This window comes from Equus caballus, chromosome 19 (assembly GCF_041296265.1).
Source record: "Equus caballus isolate H_3958 breed thoroughbred chromosome 19, TB-T2T, whole genome shotgun sequence".
Classification (NCBI taxonomy): Eukaryota; Metazoa; Chordata; class Mammalia; order Perissodactyla; family Equidae; genus Equus; species Equus caballus.
In genome coordinates, this window is record NC_091702.1 from 7735896 (window position 1) to 7757211 (window position 21316).

The window sequence follows — 21316 nt, forward strand, 5'->3', positions numbered from 1 at the left end:
AATATTCTTAGATTCTAATGTTTAAATGATACCAAGAGTTTTCTTCTCAATCTGAGAAACCAAGAAACTGTGGCCTTCCAATGTCAAAGTGTTTTGCTGGGTCAAATACCTTAAAATCTGTACAAACCAGTTAATTGAGCACAGCTCAAGAATACTTATGATTTTCTATCTACAGAGGCATTGCTACTTTGATATATGTTCTCAAATAAAAATGCCTCATGTGGCAGCTCAGTGTGTTATTTTTATACTTGTGTTTCTAATGTTTTGAATTTTTTAAATGTCTCTATGTGTGGTGTCTAAAATAAAACTTTACTTGAATTGCTGTGTAAAAATCTAGATCGCACTTGTCAAAATGGTCAAGAAGTGCGTTCCTTGATTTAAAAAAAGCTTATACATTATATTTATTTTTCAAGAACATTTCAAATCTCCACTTGATCATGCCTTATATGGACTTATGTTTTCTCCTCACTATTTTTCTTAAATTTTTGTACATTTGATTTATGTGGTTTTAAGATAATTTACTTTGAATTTTAATTTTTATTCAAATTCTAGAATATGGGTACCATAGGATCTCATATTTGTAAATCCAAGCAAACACCATGTGTCAAGATATCCTAATTAGAACAGAACACTTTGTTTTTAATTGTACAAGTTGTTTTTCTTAAGTAATGAATAGAGAAAACTTGACGTGGCAGATGGTGGGTGGGTGGACCCCCTGTAGGCACAAACTATCTTGGAAAACTAGAAGCCGTGGAGAAGGATTCTGGATAAATTGGCATTTGAGAGGATGATCTGTCGACAAAGAGGTTGGTGTGAAATCAGGAATTTGAATCCAATCTTGATGGAACTCAAATACTGTTTCTTAGAATTGGGTTACTGTTTTAAGCATGATGATTGAACACTTACTTTGTTATATGCTGTGTTTTCATGATTAATAGCTTTTGAGATAGTTATCCATCATCCATACTTCTTGCATTCACTTGTTAACTAGAGAAGCTTTGCAAAAGACAGTGCTTGTAAATATATTTATTTGGTATAAAGAAGTGTTTTCAGTGTTTTATATGTTTAAATATGTTAGGGAAATGGAGAGTTGCTAAAGTACATACACACAGAAGAAATATGAATACATAGACACATACATATATATCTATACGCAAAAGTTTAAGGTAAAATAATCCAGATATGACAGTAAAATTTTGGTCTTACTAAGATTAATCAGGTGTCATATTTTTAATCTTGATACTTTCTCAGTATTTTACAATACAGGAAGAAACAGTGTTACCTATATCATATATGGCATGTATGTATATTAAATGAGACAATATATGTAAAGGTCTTCAGTCAGTGGCTTTCATATTATACATACTCAGCAAGTGGTGCTCATCATTATTAATAAGAAGACTGAAAGGCTAAAATAAATGTTTTAATTAGTTTTATCTGGCTACACAGCTGAATATGAATTTAAAATATTTTAATGTTCACTCTGAACATTTATATTTATATTGTGTTACCATAACACAAAATAACTCAGCAAATTTTAAAATATTAAAACTTCTTCACCCTTACTAGGAACAAAAATGTCTGATGATTTAGACTATTGGCTCTGGAAACATGATCTTGGATCAGATTCCTGATTTGTCACCTAAGAAACTCATCATATTGAACATATTATTTAATCTTTTCAGGTCTCAGATTCTTCATCTGTAAAATTAAGATGACACCAGTGACTACATTATAGAGTTGTTATGAGGATTATACGTATAAATATACATAAACCATAGTCTGAAAAAGATTCATCATGCAATAAATGTTAGTTACAATTTTAATTAATGTTATGTTTTAACACTTTACTAAGAGATAAATGAAATTTTCTTAGTCATTTTCCGTATTATATAAGATGATCTGAATATTCAACATTTGGAGGGCATGTTTACACATGAATTCACTGAAAATTTGATTATTTGGCATTTAGAAAACTTGCCCTGAGAGATTTTGGACATCAATTTAACGAGAGTAATTAAAACCAACAGAAATAAGGGGCCAGTGCAGTGTCGTGCTGGTTGAGTTCACATGCTCCACTTCCGCAGCCTGGTGTTTGCAGGTTTGGATCCTGGGTGGGAACCTACGCACTGCTCCTCAAGCCATGCTGTGATGGCATCCCACATACAAAATAGAAGAAGATTGGCATAGACGTTAGCTCAGGACCAGGCTTTCTCACTAAAAAAAGAAAACCAAAATAACACCAACAGAAATAAAAAACTGAAATTCACCAAAAGTTCTTTTATAAGAGTGTTTGAGTAGAAGAAGTCCATAGTTGCTAAGTCATTTTGTAAAAAGAAAAGAATAAAGAAAACAATGATTTCAAACATGAGCTATAAAGCAAATGCCATAAAGTGTAAAGATATTCATTGAGAGTATGATCTAAGTGCTTCTAATATAGGAACACAAGAGACCGCATTCCTGGAAAAACCAGAAGAGATGCATTTATCGAAAAGTGTTTAATATTTCTTCAAGAGAATGCAAGGAAGCCAGTAATTCTAAGACAATAAAACAACCATGTGTAGTAATCTGTTGAATATCTATTAGTTATGTCCAATTTCTGTATCCTGATAATGTAGACATAATCTTAGCTGTGGTTTTTAAAAGTAAGATAGATCAAGTGGCATCATATATCAAGACTTCAAATGAGAAAAAAAAAATCACAAAGAATAGAATTACTGAGGGAGGGATGTAGCTAATTGAAGATGATTGCTTCAAAATGAAAAAGAAGTAAACAAACAAAATTAAACTACTTTATTTTTGGGAAATGGGCCCAATGCATTGCCTCTTTAAATTCTTACAGCAATTCTTAAGATAGGTAGTACAATTCTCATTCATGTGTGATAAGACTTGACATATAAAAAGTTCAAATAATTCATCAAAGGTCACACAAAAAATCACTGTCAAGACACAATTGCTACCAAACTCTGTGTGTTTGCTGTTACCCACATAAGCAGAAACTGCTACTACTAGTGAAAATATTTGGATATGATGGCACAGCCCAAGGAAAGACCCGATGAGTTCCCTTAGTATCTGTCAGTAATCCTCCACTAGTCACTGCAGTAGTACATCTTAAAAGCCAACAGCATATTTATTCCTATTTTACATTAATTATTTTCTTCCTCACTACTAAAAGAACATATTTCATTATTATTTGGAACATAACGGAAAAGAGTTTTTGATGTTTAAGTAAAAGTATTATTGGAGAAAGAAAATAAAAGATACATATCCAATGATTTACACCACTTATTGAATTCCTAGCATGTGTCTGGCAACTTAGATACATGAACCAGAAGCTACAACCACCTGATCAGACCAGTGTCTATTTTATAGACTAGTAAATGGAAGTTTAGTAAATCTAGATATTCCCTGAAAACATGCAAAATGAAGGAGGCAGATTTAAGTGTCAAACACAGATGTTTGATTTTATAGTCTGTGAACTTTTAAATGAATCTTACCCATGATAAATTTAGTTTCTCCAAAGTAGCACATTATAATAAAGTATTTCTCTCTGAAGAAGAATCATACCAGTACAATCCCTGTACTTTCAATCTCAAGTAGTGGTTAATGTGGTTAGAAGAAGAAATTACCATAGTACATGTCATTGTATCAAAAGTGGAAATAGTTCCATAGGATTAGTTTAGCATGAATAACCCAACAAAAATGATTGTGTGAGTGAGAGAGGAGGTAAGGAAAGAAGAATGACTATGAGGGTAACGAAAACAAATTTCATATATTCACTGCATTTGAATTAGAGAATCTGGGACACAGGAGAAGTCGAATATGAATTTGTAGTCAATGTAAAATTGCTACTTACCTGAAGCATGAAACTTCATCACCCTCATCTTAGCTCCTAGAAATCCAGAGTTATTAATGATTAGGAAATTATCTTTCCCTGAATTTCAGCCAAAACATTTAACTCAATAACCCACAACGTTGGTTAAGTGCCGTGTAAAGAAATGTTTCCCTTTACGGGAACCATCAAAGTGAAGGAATGGTCCTTTACTTTGCTTTATTGCCCACAGTGGTTGCCAATTAATTTTATTATAACACTCATAAGTTTTAGCGCTTTCCTATAAGATCCTCTTCAGATTTTACCCTCTTGGTTTTGCGCTTTTCACTGTACTTAAATTTAATTTCCCTATTTGTATGAATACTTCAATTTCCTCCCCCCTCCTTTTTTTTTTGAGGAAGACTGGCCCTGAGCTAACCTCTGTGTCCATCTTCCTCTACTTTATAAGTGGGATGCCTGCTACAGCATGGCTTGATAAGCAGGGTGTAGGTCGACACCAGGGATCTGAACCAGTGAAGCTGGGGCCGCCAAAGCAACGCACAGGAACTTAACCACTACACCAGTGGGCTGAGCCCTCAATTTTCTTTTAATAAAATATATACTTGGTTTTAAAACAACATTGTTGATTTATTTTTCCATCAACCAAAGTTAAAGATAGCATTTTGCATTTAAAATTTATTTTAATTTTGAATTCTTTTAAATATATAGTACAGTACGGAATTTGATAGAAATTAATATAACATGACCCAATGAACCCTAAGTTAAATTAAAAATATTGAAATATTATATATATTTTAGATATGAGGAAATTTACAGTTATATCTAAAGCCACATGAAATTTATTATTTTTCAAGTCCCAGATCCAAGATGATAAATGACAAGGCTAGATCATGTCAGACCTTGCAAACAGTTTAAAAAATACTTAGTTTTAAATGAAAATTTGATGCTAAATCATTAGACAGTTTTGTGCAGAGCAGTAGTATGACCTGACACATTTCAGTGGAACCAATCTACTATTATATTTAGAAAAGACAAAGGTGAGGAAGAAGATTGACCAAATAGGGGGCTATTGTAATTATTTTAGGGAGAAATAATGGGATTGAAACAGAATGGTAATTGTGGAAGTGAGTAATCAAAGTAATTGAGGAGTAATCAAACTGAATATGGAAATTGTCTTATTGATTTATCTGATTGATGGATTCTGTGATGTTGCAGTAAGAGGGTAAGGAGACAAGGCAAGCATAGTTCTGCTTTCCTGTTTTGTTTTGTTTTGTCTACTTTGGTCCTCTGAATCTGGAAGGGTGGTGTTAGGTGTTACCATGAACTGTGACAGGGAAAATTATGATTAGATCAGCTTATGAAGAAAGGCTTAAGAAAGCATTAAGGTGTTTTAGGATATTTTTCTTTGTCTTTTGGGGTCTTCAATTTACATAAAACATTTCTACGTAAGGATTTGTTCTTATTTCCTGTCCTAGTCTATGTGTTCAGCGAAATCTGTAGGGGAGGGCAAATGTGAAAATGCATCACAGATGTGAATGAAAATGAAGGGTATTGAACCCTGTAGCATTCATTGTTAGAATGCATATGTTACAAATATGCAAATCGTATATGTATTAAACTCTTTCTATTTTTCCTACTAGATTTCTTTAAGAAAGAATATCAAATTGGTGAGGTCCCTAAAGCATTTTTCAAACATGTCTTATATTCAGATTATTTTGTGATTATTTGGTTCCGAAGAACTAAAACTCATTCAGAAATAATGCCTCAAGAAGGAAAGTATAAGTGCTATTCCAAAAATGTGTCTGCAGAAAACTTTACCGCTAGATGAGTGCAGCTGATGTTTCCTCCATTTCTCTCCTCTGGGTCTTCCTACACACTGTTTTACTTACCACCCCAAGCAACTGAATTCCAGGCATCTTCCCCTATGTGGAAATACCTGTTATGACAGCCCAATATAGGATGTTAGGCTGTGAGTGTGCATCAACTTTTGAGCTTGGATCTTTGCAGACAAAATTCACATTTGGGAAGTGAAAGCTAATTAGTTCAGAGTGGCCGAGTTAGCACTCTACAGTGGTGAAGGCGATAGTGTGATGGAGTACTTCAGGAAGGCAGTGTTTTTGCTAAGAAGGAACTGTAAGTGAGGAGCAAGTTATTACTATCTCTAGTGTAAAATATAAGCAATATAACTTTACCATAAAAAATAAGCAGAAAAATAATGTATTGATTATCATAAAAATATCCTGTTTTTAATGCAACTTTCAGAGGTAGTATTGGTTATTAATTGTCATTGTTTACCCTTTTGCTTTATTTCTTAATAAATTCCCAGAGACGTAACTCAGGTTAGTTCTTAACAATGACGTAAAAAATACCGTTCTGGAGACATGAATATTAGAATTGGTGCCACAAAAAGGTTCATTTTTCAGTTTGCTGAGAAATGGGAGCTGAATTTCTTCAACTGTTTTTAAGTTACATCAACTGTGAAATAATTATGTTTCTCCAGCTCCTATAGGAGTTTTTGCTGTGCAATAATTTGAAGTGCAGAAGGTCTAAAATTGCAGATATCTCATGCACTTATTCCTCTCTAAGCTGCTGTGCAAATTTAGAGCAAAAAGCTATAGTGATGTTTTCAAACACTGATTTTCACACATATATTCATAACCAAATCCAGTCTATAAGCAGTACATGAGTACTCACAAAATGCTAACACGAAAATTTATGAGAATGGCTAACAATCTCCTTCCTATCTTAGTGTAACAAATATTCAATTAAAGTTATTATTCTTTAAATATTAATACTACAAAAATGATAAAATTTGAATATATAACAATATTAGCTTTCATTACTATTTCTTGGAATTCCATTAGGCAATTAATAGCAAATTGTTAATATATTATGCCTCTAATTTTCCCAGAATCATAAACTGAATTTTGCTTTGAAAAGGCACAATGTTGATATATAGCTTAGTATTTACGTTAATATCTTTCTTATCACAATTTTCCATTTATTTAAATTGTATTCGCATAAAATATATCACATTAATTAATGTGACCTTTATAATCATAGATATTACCCAGAGAACATTCCTTCTCACACTTACACTCTTCTGGCATCTTCAGAGTCTCTTTCGTTATTGGATCTTTCTGCATTCCATTGTTTGCTGTTCTCAACTATAATACAACCAAGTAAAAATGTAAAATTATTTAATCTAGCTGACAATTCTATATCTCAAACATTCCTATTCTTTAGTTAACAAATCTCTTGAATCTGGTTTCCTTAACTTCTGATAATCTGGGTTCAGTACCCTTCTAGATACATATTACCTCATTCAGATTCAGGTTTAATTCCTGATTCAGCTTCAAGAAACATTTATTAAGCACTTACATTAAGCTTTAAAGTATATAATATTATCTTTAATTCTTATATGAGGGTTTATTATTCATGTACCTATTAAACAGGAGAGTAAGTATCTTCAGAAATTTGAAAGCATTTGGCCTAAGCAGAGCTATATATTTGATTTAGGTTTTGCTGTGTATTAGTCAGAGTCTAATCATGACAGAGAGTCACACAAAATTTGAGAAGGGAAAGTTTAATACAAAGAATGATTCTCCACAAGAACAGATTAAAGTGGTAGGGAATTGGCTGGTAAGATGTAAAGAGAACTGTAAAGTTACAGAAAGAGCAGGTATAAGAAGCAATCACTACACCTACAGCCAAGACCGAGCACCCAGGGAAGAGACGCCCTGGACTGAATCAGACCTCGTTGGAGAATTCTATTTTTCACACTGGCTACCACGCTTTCCTTACTTAGATATTTCAGATAAGATTTGTAGTTTTCTTTGTGGCCATCTTTTCTTCTCCATACTTATTGCCAAAACTTTTGTGTAGTTTTGATCATTTTAAAGCTCTACTATTTCTGCGGACTCCAAATAGTTATTTATTACCCACTGGATTCAATTGAAATTATTGTGTGTTTTTTGTAGTGGAAAGAATATGGACAACTAAAGATAAGGAGATCCCTTTTATGAGTCTTAGTACTGTCACTTGCATATCACGTTACTCTAAATAAATAATTTTCCCTTCCAGATTTTAGTTTCTTCCTCTCAAATTGAGTGAGGAAGATTCAGTATGTATGGCACTTCTAATTTCTACGTAGAAAGGTAAAGAATCAGTAGATAAAGATAAAGATATTGTTACTGCTCTTCAATATTTCTAATTCTTTTTCCCACCTGGGCACGTCAGAGGACTGAAGCTTCTAGTCACCTTGACGTGTGACATAGCCAGATGACTTCATTGACTAATGAACTGTGATCTGAAGTATGAATGCCATTTCTAGATGAAAGCAGTTAAGATATCTTGCCATGCCACTGTGATCTTATGAGTTCATTACATGGATTCATACAGTGGTGCCCCAGATCAAAGCAACCTAAAATAATATGCCCACATAGGGGATAGCATGTATGGCGGGTTGCCCTAACCACAGTGGACATTTCGTAAATGAGAAATGAGTGGATATTATGTATTTTAAGCAACTAGCTTGTTTGATATCACAGCATAACTTATAAAAGATTTTACAAAATCAATGTAGCTAGACAAGAACCCAGAAGGATAGTTATATAGGCAGATAGAACAATAGAAGGTAACACTTATTCAGCACATATGATTATGCCTGGTACCACTCTAAGAGTTGTACCTAAATTGTCTATTTACCCCATCCATTTAAAAAGGTAAATTTATGATTCCTGTCTTATGCTGCTGATAACAAGAAGGTTTAAGTAATTTCCCCAAGTTCACAGATTACAAAATGAATTGACAGGACCCATATTCTGAAAACACAGTTCTTGCTCTTAGCCACTGATGAGTAGATAGCTAAATAGAACATTTCAAATAACATATTTGAGTGGTACCGAAAAGGAATTTCTGTTTAAGAGGAAAGTTTCTCACTTGTAACATGGCTTGGGTTTGGCCAAAAGTAAATCATCAATATATCGTATTTTTCAATTCCAAGTAACTCGTCTATTACATGTTAAAACCACTATGTGAGAAGATATAATAATTTCTTGAAAGTTAAGTAATAACTTAGTAAAATAAATACATATTGAATAATGTTCTTGATTGATTGAATGATGTTTCAATCTGTCTTCCAACAATTGTCTCTTAACACTCATTAAAACACTTGCAGCTGACAAAGCCTTAGGGAATTTAGCCAAATCTACTAACCTGAAATAACAATCCAAGAACACTTCAAGTGAAAGTCAAATCTGGGTGAAAAATATGATATTTATTATTGACTACTTTGCAAATTAACAATTATTTTAAAATTAAAACAAAATTTGGTTTTGGCCTAGAAAATGTAAATCTTTTTAAGCATTTACAGTGAAGTACAATATACTGTCACCTTAACAGAAATTGTGCTACTTGAATTCAGTGGTAACATTATATCAGAACTCATAGTGGAATAATCTTCTACTAAAGTAAATAGAAAAACAAGAAACAATGCTTTCAGACAAGTTATCTTCTTATGTTTCAACATAAGGGGATAAGAAGCCCAATGAAAAGATTAAAAAAAGAAAAGAGAAGAGAAGAAAGATAACTTTGGTAAATTTCACTGCAGGTACTAAAGCTATTTTGAAATATTGTGCATAAGTCATGTAAAGGAAATTTGGCAATGTATCGATGTTTGTCATCTCCATGAAATCAAATGCAGAAATTAAAGTTTATTCTAGGGCATCAAAATGACGGCAATGACAGATGCAATAGAATGATAAAGATGTAACCAATAATTAATGAAGACACTGTTAACAGTGTAAAGAAGGCATATGATGACATAGTCTTTGTTGTAAGTTCTAACTTATAATCAGTTGTATTGTCTACAGGAATCACATACAAAGCTGGGAGTGCTCAGAAGTCACAGTCTTTTGAAGAGTTGATAGCTTAGATAAGTTATACTCTGGATTAGATTTGGTCCGATGCAAAGGGATGTCTCATCACTGAATCCACTTCTGCAGCCTTTGATTCCCTGATTAGCAGAACAGCTGTTTTCACGCGCACAGGCAGACACACACATGTACACACACACACACAAAGATAGGCTTCTGAAATGACTTGATAGAAAACCTAGAAATCTTTCAAATAATCTAAATATACACAAGTAGTCATCATGAGAAACACTTTATTGGCTTCTAAATTTACTTCCTTATATTAACGTGAAGCAGATTAGCGTAAGAATTTAATCAAGTGGAAATCTACCTCATAAAGCATAATCTGTAAACAGGAATATTGATTAAGAAAAGGTTATCTTATTTCTAGATAGAATCAAATTAAAAGTACAGAGGGACCAAAGTCAATTGAAAATTTTCATGTTTTCCAATGGAATACCTTTGAATATTTGGGAATCGTGAAGATGTTTTTATCAGGGAAAATTACGAACATGAGTATTTGAGATTTCTCATCACCGTCTTATGTAAAAACTATGGAGCAAACATGAAGACAAAGTAGAACAGAAGATAAATGAAAATACAGACAGGCAAGGGGACTTCATGGGTAAATTCAATTATCTTTGTTAAAAATAGACTATTTAGCACGTATGTTTTCTTCCTCTTCTCAAAAAGGTACTTGGAAATAATTTTTAAAAAATTTGAGCATCGCTGGGACATAAGAGAGGTTGTCTCAATACAGCGGAATTTTGAGGAATTTCTGGGAGATATGAAGCAGATGGGAACAGATGGAGGGCAAAGCTGATCAGTGCAGAATAGCCTTTGATTCAAAGCAGGCAAAAGGGGAAAACCTGGAGGAATAAGTGAGCAGATTTTCTAAACTGAGCCCTGAAAACAATCAAAGCTCAGAACAGAAGGGACTGGAAACAAGGCAAGCTGGGTAATAAGGTAGAAAGTGAAGGGATTCAGATTCTGAGCTAGTCATTCCCACACAAGTTGACTTGTACAATCCGAGTTGCCAGGGACTATTAAAAATGAACTGAGGGATATGGCACTGAAATCTGTCAATGTTGGCAACAGAGACAAAGAGAAGAAGGGATTTACCACAGCAAGCATTTGGGTGCCATTAATAAAACTTGGAAGACAAAAATGATTTAACATATTTGGAAAACATCCTGAATGATGTGGTATTTCCTTTCTTATTGAATCCCAAGAACTACGACTCTAAGTGGACTCAAACAACCCTAACACCTCAGAGTTTGGAAGATTGCGCTGCCTGGGGAATAGACGAGGAGATGAAGTACAGGACTTTTAAGGTTTCCTCCAGGGACCAACACACTGAATAGTTAACCACAGGCTATGCACTCAGGCTTCATTTGGTGTGAAAAGCAACTTAAAAGGGATCATGCCATTTAAGGGAATTCGTAGGCAATCTCCTGATTGAAGAAGTTTACCATCTATTGGAAGACTTCTAAACAGACCCAAACTCTCATGTCAAACACCTCACTCAACCAACACACACATAAAACTTCCACTAGACAAAGCCCCTGACAATTCATTAATGTGGGATTGGATTACCAGGAGGGATGTGGAAGTGATCTTTGTCACAAATTTGTGCTTGGGTGGATGATGAAGTAGGAAGAACATCTATTTATTCATTTTAGTTTTTTGAAAAGTTAATGAGCTTTTAAAAAGGACATGTAAAAGCTTTACACATCGTATAACCCCAGTAATATTTATTAACTTCTTTTTCACTAAGTCATAGAAGGCAGCCTGATAATAATTTAGGCCTGCATAACTGAAGAGACGCTAAGGTTGATCAGTCATATGAGAAGAAAGCACTTGCTTTGGAAGATAAGTATTGGGACACAGACCAATAGGGGTGGGATTGCCTTATTGAACATTCTGTTCATTTTGATGATATCCTTTAGAATTAGTGTGCCATTTTTGTTCTCTTGGAGCAAGCACATTTGACAGAAACACAAAATAATGTCAGAATGTATGGTCCAGGATGTGGAATTAACCTTCTAACTGATAACCTTCTAATTGATAGCTCCAATTGTCCCAGAGAAAAATGCCAAGAAAATGAGAGGATCCTGCCTTAGGGACAAGAGGGTGACATCAGCACACTAGATGTTTACTGCAACAGATTTGCTCACTTTGTCACCAGTAATTAATGGGTTTAGTAATAGTTATTCATTGCCTTATATTAAGCATGTTCTATTTATTTTCCTGTGAAAGGATTTAGGGAGATAGAAATAAGATTTCTTCTCGATTTTTTTTCAGCGTACACAGGGACCAACTGAAATAGAAAATGTATTCCTCAGAATACTGAGCAATGAGATGATTCATGAAGGATGCTGAACAATCCATCATTCTACGTCAATCTAGACATTCTTTTCCTAAAAATGACAGATTTGAAAAAATAATAATCAGACATACGAGGAGAAACAGAAAATTTTCAAAATAGATGTAAAATGAGTGGATTCATTAGGACAACCAGCTATTGATAAAAAAGCTGAATGCAGAAAACAGATAGGACTTTGCAATAAAAACAACTTTAAGCACTTTTTTCAGGAACGAATCAATAAATAAGCTTGGCAAGAAAGAGCATTTTGGGAAACAAAAGGTATGGTGGTAAAAATAATGGGGAAAAAGTCAACAGAGAAACTGAGTGGATAATATGGAATACTGTCTGTGATTTGGAAGATAAATATTAGATATTCCACTGGAATGCAGAACAAACACACAAAGAAGAGATTAAAATACTGAGGGCTAAGACATGACACACGGGATCTAGAACATCCAAATCCGTAGAATAATACTTCCAGGAGCACAAAATTGGGTGGATAGGGAGGTATAAAAAAATCAAACTAATGGTGAAAACTGAAATAAAGAAATGGTTAATCGTTAATAACAAAAAGGCCACTGAATAATGGACAGTATTGAAAAGAAAACAAAACAAAATATTACTCAGTGAAAGTCACATATTCTAAGGATAAATAGGAAGCCTGTGAGTTACCTAATTCAGGGAGATGGTTACAGAGGAAAGAGAATCAGGTTAGTGTTAGAAAGCTCCTCCAGAACATTGAGCTCTAGAAGACCATGGGAAAAAAATCACAAGGTCTTTAATGGAAAAGTATTGTGACATTTAGATTCCACATTGGAGCAAATGGGGCAGAGTGTAGAAGAGATCTTTTCAGATAGGCAAAGATCAAAATATATATGATCTATAATTACAGTTTTGTCTTTGTTTTGCGTTGTAACTGTTATTCTGGTAGAACTTTGGAATGATGCTCAAATCCCATTTGGCTTTTGTTAGTAGGCCTCCTAAGCAGGGGATGACAAAGCTCTTTTCAAGCAACTTTGTGTATTTTTCTCCATCACCAGTGGCCTCACCTTCTGTGTGACCCTTCCTTTACAGTCTGATCCCTGCCCACTCTGGAATTTGGTATCCAGAACTACGCCCAGGGGCTGAGCAGCTTTCTCAGCCCGCTTTGTGCATGTTGATGTGTGCAGGCACTAGAGTCTTTTATTGTCATTTAGTACAGGCCAGTGATGCTTATGACAGTACAAACAACCTTAACTCAATTAGCTTCTTATCTGTTTGAATTCAGTGAACTCCATGTGCTACATAGCTGTGAGTATAAGACCGTAATACACAGTTCATTTCCTGCATAATGTCTCGTATCTGCTTTATTACTATTAATTATTACTATTATTATTTTGCTTTCTGACCCCAGACCCCGCCCCCTCTCTTTCTCCCTCTTCATCTCATGTGGTTAATGTGAGTTTATTAGGCTTTGGTAGGAGAGTTGTACCTTTGGCCTCTTTTCCGTGAGCTATTTTTGTCTAATTGATGCGATTTAATATTACCACTTTAATTCGTTCATACAATTTAGTAAGGAATTCTTTGATTTGATCATTCACACAATTCTAAATTTTCATTGGCCTCTGTAGGTCTCCTTAGTTTGTTTTTGCTTCTTCGAGAGTTGAGAACAATTTGTGTTTTCCAACCCTGCAAGTCTCTGCATTTCTAGCCTCTCTCTGTTCTTTTTCCATTCTTCTTCAAATTTGCTATATATTTTATCTTGGTGGCATCGCTTTTTTTAAAATAGTACTTACTCTGTTGAAACCATTGGTCACTCATCTATCCATACTGAGAATATGTTTCCTAACATCTTCTATAAATAAAAGTTCAGTAGAACATTAGCACATTCCACCTGATCACAAGGACAGTTGTACCGACTGTTCTGTCGCTGTATAATGTTTATCATTCTCCTTCTAGACTTCAGTACTAATTTCATCCAACCCTTTAAATCAACGGACTCTTTAACCATTGCTGTGTTTCTGTGTTTTGCTTTTGTCACAGTAGCACCTACTTCAAGCATCATTTTTACAAATCAGTCTGCTGCAGTAACAAATAAACCTAAACCTTCATGACATCATATAGCCAATATTGTATTCTTAGTCATACTTCCTGTCATGCAGGCTCTGCTCATCTTAGATAACTAGGTAGCAGCAGAGTTTCCACTTTGACACATGCACCTGTATTCTCCAAGGAAGGAAAAGGGAATTTGGTGAGACATATGCTGGCCCTCAAAACTTCTGAGAGAGAAATATCGCTTATGCTCTCTTTTCATTGATCTGGTGAAGTCTCATGATCTGACCGACACTGTTGAAAGGTAATAGAGAAGTACGATTCTAGTACATGGTAGGCACTATGCTAGCATTTGGGTCTAAGGGAGCAAATCAAACAGAAAAAGTTCTTATTTTTTGCAGGGACAATCAATCTTCCTCATTGTTTTCCCTCCCCAAAGTCTCCCAGTTCATGGTGTACATCCTCATTGTAAGTTCTTCTATTTCTTCAATGTGTGCTGCCACCACAGCATGACAACTGACAGGCGGGTGGTGTGGCTCCACGACCCAGAAATGAACCCGGGTGGCCAAAGTGCTGAGAGCGCCAAACTTTATCCATTAGGCCCTCAAGGCTGCCCCAGAAAAAATTCTTAACATATTTGAAATTTTATCTTTCCTTTAAATGAAGTAAATTGGGTTTGCTTTTGATTCTTAATGGGATAATTTTAGAAATTTTTAAGAAAATTTCTGCTTTGCTTCCTTTATTTAAAACTTTTATCTTTTAAAAAAATTTCTCCTAGGTTTAATATGTCATAGAGAATTCAGTTGCTCATTTGCCTAATTTTTAAAAGTGTATTATCTAACAAGTTATCACAATTTTAACAGCGAAAAACAGCAAACATTTATTATCTCACATTTATTAGCTCAAACTTTCTGGGGATCAGGAGTCTGGGGTCCTCAGTCAGAGTCTTAAAAGGCTGGAATCAGGTGCAGGTTGAGCTGTGGTATCATCAGAGGCTTGAAAGGGAAAAAAAATCTGCTTCCAAGCTCCCTCAAGCTGTCGGTGGAATTGATCTCCTTGCTACCATGGAACTGAGGGGTCTGTTTTTTGCTAGCTTTCACTGGCCGCTGCTGTCAGCTCCTAGAGGCCACCAGCAGTTCCACGTCTCATGGCCCTTTCTGCAGGCCCTCTCAGAACATGGTGGTGGAATTCTTTAGAGCCAACAAGGGAGACTCTCTTCTCAGAGGGTCCAGTTCCTCTTCTAACGTTTTTCGATTAAGTCAGACTCAACTAGGATATTTTGATTAACATAAAATCAATTCATTTGGGATCTTAATTACATCTTCTAAGCAATGTCATCTTTCCCATATTCTGTTGACCAGAAGAAAGTCACAGATCCTGTCCACTCTCAAGGGGAGGGGATTATTCAGATGGTGAATACCAGGAAGTGAGGGTCATGGGTAGTCAAGGTAGAGTGTGTTCACTACAGGAAGATTGCTGTTGTATTCCTCATGTCCAACTATATAATCTAATTTGGTCACATTCGTGAAATAATGTTATCTATCAAGTAGCCCTTATGTTTTCCGAATCATTTCTTATTGTCCTTTTTTAAACTGTTAAAAGTTTCCCAATAAATGTATCTTTTAATTTCTTCTATTATTTCTAAGCATTTATCTTTTATATACCACTTATTGTTTTGTGTAATAGAATTGCTTAATTTTATTATAATTCTCAATTAATGAGTTGTAATTTTGTATCAGGCGCTCTGTTAAGCACTTAAATATGTTATCTTATTAATTAATTATAATACATCCAATTTAGATATAACGGTAAACGTTTCCTACAGACACCTAGTGTGTAAGTGATAAATTACAGGGGCCAGTTTACGTCTATCTATTTAACAAGGCAATTCTTTCATGTGCTATATATTTGATCCCTTAAGTTAACAATAGCTTCAATGTCAATTAAAAGATATTTATAAAAAGTGACCTTCATTTAGTCACATAAACTAATGGTTTATTAGGATGGTTGTGTTTTGATACCTATCTTCTCTTTTGCATTCCCTATAGTAGCTTTATAAATTAATTTTCCTTTAAATTTTCTGTGCTATTTTGAAAAATTCCGTATAAATTTATTTTGTGACCTAACTCAATCTGAATGCCTTTTTATTTCTAAAAGCAAGGTTAGATTATTTAAATTATTATTACTTCTCTTTGGTATGGTTTATGTGCCGAAATAGTTTTTATTTGTTTCAACACTACCACTCTGTTTCCTTGACATACTTAATTTTACTATGAGAATTGTGTTTTCCCTGTTTATTTTAACCTAGATTTGAAAATTTATGTAACATTTCCAGTATTGCTACTGGTTCTGCTTATGTCACATTTATTTGGGCATATGTTTTTTAATTATAGAAGACAAAAGTTAAAGTGCATTTTTCCATAATCTATTTTATATGAATTTTAAAATCTTATGCTCTCGTGTGATCCCCTCCTTTTGTGTGTTGGCTCAGTCTAATGATTTACTTCTAACAAGAAGAATAAGACAAAAAGTAACGGGATAAGGCTGGACTACAAAAGATTGTGATTTCCATCTTGATGATGCCATTTCTGGTTCCTACTTGTTCATTCTGATGAAGCCAGCAGCCATGTGGTGAGCTGCCCCATGGAGAGGCACAGGTGGCAGGTAAATGAAGGCAGCTTCAGGCCAACAGCCGTGAGGAACTGAGAGTCTCTGTTCCAGAGCTCCTCCAGCCGGCTGAGCGGCTATGGTGCTGCTCCACTTCAGAGGCCCAGGGTTCCGCTGGTTGGGATCCTGGGCCTGGACCTACTCACTGCTCATCAAGCCATGCTATGGCGACATCCCACATCGAAGAACTGGAAGAACTTACAGCTGTGATGTACAACTATGTACTGGGGCTTTGGGGAGAGAAAAAAAAGAGGATGATTGGCAATAGGTGATAGCTCAGGGCCAGTCTTCCTCACCAAAAAAAGCATCCTTAAAAAAAATAATAAACACAGCTCCTCAGTGCAAGAGCCCATGAAGAACTGAGTCCTTCCAACAACCACAGGAGTGAACTTGGAAGTGAATGGTCCCCAGGTGAAACCCAGCAGACACTGCAGCCTTGTGAGAGACCTTGAGATGAAGAAATCAGTTTAGTCATCCTGAAATTTCCGAGTCATAGAAACAGAATAAAATAAAGGTATGTTGTCCTAACCCGTTAAATTTGGGGAAAATTTGTTAAACAGTGATAGATAAGCAATACAATTTTTTATATGATTGTTTTCCTCCAAGTATGTCAAAAATATATTATCTTGTATTAGTTGTTTCCAACAGTACGTTTCTCTCAGTCTGTCTATGGAACAATCTTCAAACTGAGGTAGTTGAATAAAAAAACTAATACCGTAAACGCTTCATTGAACAAGCCTCATCTTTTTCCAAAGAAAAGGCATGTAAATAAATTCATTAAATTTAAATAATTATACATGGATTGGGGAATATTTTATTTTAATATTTTAATAAAAATTTTACATATATTCCACCTATGAAATACTTTCTAGTTTTGAGTTAAATGATAAATAAAATAACAAAAATTGATTCAGAAGCATGAAATGCTTAAAATACAAAAACAAAATTAATTTGAATTACATAATTAAATTTGATTTATTGCAAATATATGAAGAATATTTAAAAATAACACATTATTTTAGTAAGTCAAGTAGACACATATCTGCTTTGAGATCCAAGGAGTACTCAATAAATAATAACAAGGAAGTATTCTTTAATCTGATGTTATTAAGCCCAGTGTTTTCTTATAGAATAGAAGTGTGCATTTAAATTTTACCCTGGATTCACTCATTGACACTGGATTACTATATCAAGAATTCCCTGAGCCCTGCTTAGGTTTATTTCATGCTATAAAACACTTGGGCTGATTTCGTTTGACATTTAATTCTGTGCAAGCTCTAACAGCTCAGTAACTCACATGAAAAGTGCAATTGCAAACATCCAGGGAGTGGAATTCGCTGCGATTCATACGAACAAATATTGTATGCCACTAACAATGTGGGAACATTGCCAAAACAATACAGCTGATGAATGCTTTTATTTTCTGTCTCCTATAAACTGCCTCCTAGAAGGATTACTGGCAACACTCACATTTTTACACTCTTGGTGCATATTGTTTTGTACCCTTCAAGAACTAGTAACAGCAGAGGAGTAAGAAAGATACAACTTGGCATGAATATTACAAAGCACTGCTTGTGAAATTTTAGCGAAGACTTTATACGTGATCAGATTCAGAAGTAAAAACGATGGGAAACTATTTTTTACTTAATATAAATCCATGTAGAAAATACTATTTGACACATTTATATAAATATTTCACATATTTATTTGTCAATACATGAAATAAATACTACGTATAATATGAACACATATTTATACTTTTTGAGGTTTTCTTAAACTTAGCAATATGTATGGAGAATGTTGAATAATATATTTATTTAACGTAATCATATTCAATTACTTGATATAGAAAATTTTGCATAAATGCATACATTATGCATGTATCCATGTGTTACTTTTTAAAATCATACAGTAATACTCATGAGTTCCTTCATTTTGAATATATTATTTTTGCTTCAGAGGAGGATTTTAGAACATAACATAGAAATAAATTCTACTATCCTTTCTTCCAAAATGTTCAATATAATTAAAGTTTTAAAAAACGTCTTTCTGACAAAATATGGCTTTGGTAAATCCCCATGAGAAAATATACAATGCTCCATTTTCATATTACACCATAGCAGTGTATTGTAAATATATCTAGATTAGCCATGAATACGGATCCTTTATTTTAAGATGATGCCGTATATATTATTACACAGGATGAGTTGCAGGATGATTGGAAATGAGGGCAAAAAGATATAATCACATAATGGTTAAAAACTGAAAATCTAATAGAGAAGCACGTCATGTTCATAAAATATAACATACATCAAATTTTATATTATAAATTGAAATATGTATATCATTACATTTCTTCTTTTTCTGTGATTTCTTCTCATGAGTTGAATGTTCAGAAAAACATTTTCACCTCAGAGTGCTCACAATAATTTTTATTCTTCCCCCACACCTAATACATGGCTAAAATTAGACATTGAGCAGTTTTTGAGGGTCAGTGTAGATCTGGGATTCTTTCTACAGAAGGAAAATATTGTTAAAATGGATCAAACTTACTGAACATTAAAATCATAGGATTTTTTTAAAGTTTCCTCAATAAATCTCAGCCCTCCAGAGCTTTCGTATTTAACCCTAATATCCTTTCAATCAAATTATCTATTAAGATAGTATCTTTTATAGTTAGATTTTATGCATTGTCTTAAATTAATTTGCGAATTCCAGACTACATTGTAGAGATGCCAGCCATTATTTTGGGGGAATGGCAAGGTATATATAATTCCCAATAGGTTTTAGCCCCCATAGTTTTGTCACTTTTTTAAGCACTTGCTCAGTTCTTGGGAATTGGCACAATTGTTGAAAGGAATAGGAAATAGCCAGGGTTTTGACTTTTACTACTACAATATAAAGTTGGGGGACTCCCCCACGAGGTAGTGGTAAAGTTCAGAGTGCTCTGATTTGGCTGCCCAGGTTCCCAGGTTCGATTCCTGCACATGGACACACACCACTCATCAGCAGTCATGCCGTGGCGGCGACCCACGTTCAAAACAGAGGAAGATTGGCACAGATGTTAGGTCAGAATGAATCTTCCTCAACAACAACAAAAAAGGCGGCATTATCACTCTCTTCTTGAAAATCATGCCAGAGCAATGAGAGTGGGAAACATAAACACAGATCTGTTTTAGCAAAACTAAGACACTGAACTTTCAAACTTCAACCCCAAGTGAAAAGACTCTAGAGGTGTAGAGAGTGAGCCAGCCATAGTATACATAAAAAGGGGCAAAGAAAGCAGCACTGAGCAGCCAAGTAAAGGTCTGGAGGTCTGCATGGAGAAGAGTGTTGTTCCCGCAGCAAAAACATTAAGTGCAGCCTAAAGAGTCATTTTTCTTGTGTGGCTGGGCTAAAAGAAATTTGGAGCAATTACAGGTGGCCAAAAATTAATGTAAATTTGTAAAACAAACATTAGTGGTGATCCACACTAAGTGCTCAGTGAGGACTGAGCTCTCCTGGGAGCAGGTACAAATATCTGCACTGTGGTTAAAGGCTGGGCCTGGAGTCAGTCGCACGGGTGTGTGTAAGGTGTGTCTTCTAGCCCATAGAACAAAACTTTATTTATTTATTTTTTAATTTTAATTTTGAGGAAGATTAGCCCTGCGCTAACACCTGCCACAAATCCTTCTCTTTTCACAGAGGAGGACTGGCCCTGAACTAACATCCATGCCCATCTTCCTCTACTTCATGTGGGATGCCTGCAACAGCATGGCTCGACAAGCAGTATATAGGTCCACACCCAGGATTCAAACCAAGGAACCCCGGGCTGCTGAAGTGGAATGTGGGAACTTAACCACTGTGCCCCAGGACAAAACATGTTGATGGCACAACACAAGCATTCTGATATGGGTGGCTATATCAGCATCCCACAAAATAAATTCTAAGAAAAAAATAAAACTATCATTAAATGATACACTACATCATGAATATAATTGACTATAAATTACTATGTACCTAACATGTGAAGTAACTACACAGTTGAAAAAACAAAAGAGTGGTTGACATTTACACACCGCAGATTGCAAATACCACCACAGTTTATTGATAGGTCAGTCAAGCCTGAATAAATACTTTACATATAAATAGAGATCATTTAAACAACAAATGGAACAAGCTTGAATATTTTAGACATGCATAAAATATTGAATGAAACAAATACAGTATAAGGAGTATTAATCCCAAAAAATGGAAAATTTTAAGCAAAGTTGGTCATACGTAGCTAGCAAAAAATTTCTCAAATGTTTCAAGAATCTATATGTTTACAAAGCAATTGAAAAGTAAATAACAGAGAGGCAAATAAAGAATTATCATCCATAAATTATAAGTAACTTCTGTAAACTAATAAAAACAAATCAGTCTGATAGGAAATGCATAGAAAATATTTTAAAATCTTGAAAATAACGTTTTATCAAAGATAAGCCTAAAAGATAATTCTTACCCACTGCTGGGGAGGTGGAA

General features: G+C 34.6%; 1 long non-coding RNA gene across 1 annotated transcript; it reads right to left on the reverse strand.

The window, feature by feature from the left end:
* Window positions 1-1808: 1808 nt before the first annotated feature.
* LOC138919076 (uncharacterized) lies at window positions 1809-7565 on the reverse strand. The gene is made up of 3 exons (XR_011428982.1): window positions 6930-7565; window positions 3857-3892; window positions 1809-2217 (listed from the first exon to the last, which is right to left on the reverse strand). It is a non-coding gene; the product is annotated as an uncharacterized lncRNA (long non-coding RNA).
* Between the last annotated feature and the right edge of the window lie 13751 nt (window positions 7566-21316).